This window comes from Culex quinquefasciatus, chromosome 2 (genome assembly GCF_015732765.1).
Source record: "Culex quinquefasciatus strain JHB chromosome 2, VPISU_Cqui_1.0_pri_paternal, whole genome shotgun sequence".
Taxonomy (NCBI): Eukaryota; Metazoa; Arthropoda; class Insecta; order Diptera; family Culicidae; genus Culex; species Culex quinquefasciatus.
Window position 1 is genome coordinate 125,539,721 of NC_051862.1, and position 4,954 is coordinate 125,544,674.

Genomic DNA, 4,954 nt, shown 5'->3' on the forward strand with positions numbered 1-4,954 from the left:
CTTCAAAAGTTACAGATTTTCGAGTATTTACGTGTATGAACAGCTGCCAAATTTGTATGGAAATTTATATGGACAAACTAATGATGCAAAATGGCTTCTTTGGTCATAGGGAAGGCCCCCACAAAGTTTGAGCCAAATCAAAAAATACAAATAAAATCCATTTCCGGTTTTGGTAGAGAATTGCTCAGAGGTCGTTTCCCAGCAACGACCAATAATGTCAAAATAATAAATCGATAGGATTTTTTTTTAAATTCTTGATTACTTTTGCATTGCTTTTCCATAAAGAAATATTTGCCAATAAACCAAAAAAAAATCTAAAATTTGCATTCAAAATTATTTTTGATATTTTGTTTGACTATATTTTCGTTTCATCTAAACCTCATCAAAACCTAAAACTTAGCCGAAGACTCCAAATCTTTCTGAAAATTCTTCCTCAAAATAAAAATTCTCAAATACGCTTGATGAAAATTGTGTGAAAGAGCACCAACATATGCTTCTCTTTGGAGTGTTGCTCGGGGACGGGCCAGCATTACATGTGTTGGTGAGAACTGCAGATCGCTGAAATTTTTACATGCGGGCAAAAATGATCTACGGGCTTGCTGCAAAAAATGTTATAAAATATGACATTTTCTGCAGCAAATCCAATGTTGCAGATTTTGAGATATATTTTTCCTTTGGGTGTAAGAAAATACAAAAAAAAAATTTGGTCGTGATTCGATTATCCGAAGTTTTGTATGGGACTTCGGATAATCGAGTCTGGACTGTAATTGGTTGCGTCCACACTTTTCGCAATGCATTGTTATACGGAAATTTGTATAGAAAAACTTAGTTTTCCACAACATAATTTTTAATTTCGCTAAAAAATTTCAAAAATCGAAAATGGTCCTGTGTGTCCTCGGTTAACCAATAAAAGTTGAATATTTTATCATAAATATTATTTAATTTCATTTTGAACAGACAACCAGTCAAAGTTCACCCATTCATAGGTCATGTTTTCTTTAGAAAGCTTAGATGCTTTCTCACCAACTGAAGATTACGAAACAAACTAAAAATCCAGCAGAAGACCCTACATTGAAATGCAATTCCAGCGTTTGCGCTCGTACCGTGGTCAGTCAAGCAAAGATTTGTTTTTTTTTTTCTAAGTCTGCTTGTTTCTTCCCCGCTTATCCATCACCACGGTGGAAACAAATCCATCAGCAGAGACAGCAGCAGCAGCAGCATCACCCCCAGAAGCAGTGACATCTCCGACGGATGAAGACAAGACTGATCCAACAGATTGATTACATTCAATGCATTGGGGGCGATTCCCAGCGCATAGCACGTGTGTTTGATTGACAATCGTATCAGATTCGGAGGGAGATGTTTCTCAGAACTGAAAAAGAAAAACCGTTTTTTATGTCAGTAAGTCGAACTGTGAAAAACGATCCTTGCTGTTTAGGTTACAATGTAGGTTTTTCTACCGGAAGATTCGAGCAGCGTAATCAAGAGCAATTCTGCATTCTATTCTAGATAGTGCATTCTAGTGCATTTCTACCTCAATTCAATTGGCTTCCTTTTGCGCAGATCCAATTGAATCCAAGCCGTAACTTCGCACTTAATTGGTGCACACTTTCATTCTAGACCGCAACTTTGAGCCATTTTTCCGCCTAATCCAGTCTCGCTGCTCGTTATACGACCGACAACAACAGAATTACAGACGTTCGCCGTTGAGATTGTACCGCTGAAAAGACCTTTCCAACTTCTCTCTTCTTCACCGGCTGCATTGTTGAGTGCGCCACCGCGACACTGAAATGTATAAATTATGGCAATAATAAGATGCGTAATTCGGTAATAAATTATTTTCCATGATATTGCATATTCTTACAAATATAATCTGGGTTTTTTCTCGCTCTCTTTCTTCGTTCTCGCAGCCGCACCGTGGGTTAAAGATTATGTCACAGTTAAGAGGATATATAACTGTGTAAAAAAGTTGTATAAACAATTTAAAAAATAAATATTTTTTGTATACATATGCAAAATATAAAAATTCAAAATACAGGCCCTTAGATCTAGAGATTTTCTCTAAAAATTTATTTTCCCTAAAAGAGCTTTCAGCTAGCAAGATCTAAACAAAGAAACATGTACCCTTCCTGTAAAGGCTTATGAATTGATCTCAGTTGAATGGTTCTCCAAATCTCTGAATTGCAAATGTAACATCCTGGAGCAGAACTGTTTAATTCTAATAAACACTTATTGAAATTTGGATGAAAAAAAAACAATTTGTCATTTTCTTTACACTTTTTTCTATTAGAGATTAACAAGACTTTACCAATTTTTGTTTTCGTCTCGGATTTCACACACATTGACGTACATTATTTTTTAAGAAACCGCACTTGAGCAATTCTCAACGAAATCGATCTTTTTTCAAAATTTTATTTTTTGTATTTTTTTATCAGACTGAAACTTTTTTTGCTGCCTTCGGTATGACCAAAGAAGCCATTTTGCATCATTATTTTGTCCATATAATTTTGAGCATGAGCATGAGCATGAGAGACCACCCATGGTTGTCCTTCTCCGTTGCTGAACAGGACCATAATATCCCATCAGCACAACCGGTCACACGCTTCAACGATCAAATGATGTTTCCCTTATCAACAGCATGCATGAATGCGCTGAAAAGATAAAACATCACGATCATCAAAACTAGAGCCGGTGCGAATAGGAAACAGTCGTTGGCCACCAACGGCGCCCGCCATGTCAGTTTGTAGATCTCGAGGGAATGGGACGGGAATGTTAGTTAGCACAGGCTGCTACCAAGGGTGGGTTCTATACGATATCCACACCCCCGCGTGTGCCGGAAAACTACTTCTACTTGGGATTTTGTTAGTGGGTAAGGGTAATGGCCAGGATTCAACATAGAGGATGATTATGCGACCCAATAATCAATAAATTTTGTTTAATGGTGTGATGTATTATGCATTCTCAAGGCAAACAGTCGGAGTATGCGGATGAGACCGTTCCCGGTTATTTGGTGTTGAGTTTAACATAAATGATTCAATCTTAGACAGCCGGCTGTGGAAAGATAAAACCAACTAAAATGCGAAAACGCGAAACCGCCCGGATCGAAATACACACACAATCGGGGGGACAACAAAGACGGAAACGGCAACGAAAATCCTGCGCGAGGACCGCGACGCACACCGTTCAAATTCTCCAACTCAACTGTCAAACATCCCGAAACGCACAATCGGGGGGACAACAAAGACGGAAACGGCAACGAAAATCCTGCGCGAGGACCATTAATTTTGTCCATATAATTTTCCATACAAATTTGGCAGCTGTCCATACAAAAACAATGTATGAAAATTCAACAATCTGTATCTTGTGAAGGAATTTTTGATCGATTTGGTGTCTTCAGCAAAGTTGTAGGTATAGATACAGACTACATTGGAAAAAAAATGATACACGGTAAAAAAATTTTGATTTTTTATTTAACTTTATGTCACTAAAACTTAATTAGCAGAAAAAATAGTATTTTTTATATTTTTTTCATTTTTTGATATGTTTTAGAGGACATCAAATGCCAACTTTTCAGAAATTTCCAGGTTGTGCAAAAAAATGTTATGATTTTTTTAATCAATCCTGATTTTTTTTCAAAAAAATCGAAATGTTGGTCGCAAAAAAATTTCACCCTAATTTGTCGATGAAAAATCATGAAACATTCGTGAAATTTTCCGATCTTTTGCACAACCTGGAAATTTCTGAAAAGTTGGCATTTGATGTCCTCTAAAACATATCAAAAAATGAAAAAATATAAAAAAGTGTTTTTTTGCAAATCAAGATTTAGTAACAAAAAGTTAAATAAAAATCACCAAAATTGTTTTTACCGTGTATCATTTTTTTCAGTGTAGTCCATATCCATACCTACAACTTTGCCGAAGACACCAAATCGATCAAAAAATTTCATCAAAAGATACAGATTTTTGAATTTTCATACATCATTTTTGTATGGACAGCTGCCAAAATTGTATGGAAAATTATATGGCCAAACTAATGATGCAAAATGGCTTCTTTGGGCATACCGAAGGCACCAAAAAAGATTAAAAAATACAAAAAAGTCTAATGACCGAAATCTGAGAGAACTGCTCATATTAGAATTTCTAGAAACCAAAATGCAAAAAAAAAAAACAAACATAATGTTACTCCACTTGTCTCTGGTCCGTATCCTACGGGACCGTTCACATTTTTATCAAATTCAATTCATTCCGTCGCAGCTTTGGGCCCTCTTTTGAGAAATACAGAAGACACAGCCCGTCAGTCCGCTGAATTACGCGCGTTGGGCGGCAACTTTTCTGGTAGCGTTTTTTTCTTTCTGTCCCTGTCGACACCGCGTGATTGTTGTTAGAGAAAAGAAAATATCATCCCCAAGTCGACAACAATATCTAAGCACGAAGTGGCGAAGATTAGTTTGGTCTTTTGAGGAGGGTGGCATTGACGCCTTACCAAGATTGCCAAGGTGGCCACGGTAATTTAATGAAGTACATTAGCAAACTTGCTTATTATGTAGATATGGTGAAATTTTGAAACAAATTTGAATTATCTGATTCATAAAATGTTGAACAAACCTTTTTTAAATAATTACAATTTTTTAAACTTTTAAGTGTGAGAAAATTTTGAAATCTTAAATTTAAATTGTAAAACTTTTTACCCATAGAAATCTCAACAACATAATATCCTCCATTTGATTGAAGTCACTATGTTTCACTATCTCTTTTTAGACAATGTTTCGATAAAACAGCGTTTCCGGACCTTTCCCCAGCTGAATTCCCGTCCATCCCGAAAGCCTTCAAGCTAATCTTGGCGCGAAATCTCCAACTTGTGGGGCAACTTGCCCGTCATCACCCAAGTTCCCTCTCTCAAGAGTGTGTATAAACAGTGTTAGATGATGAATTTCGGGGCGTATTTTTCCGGGCGT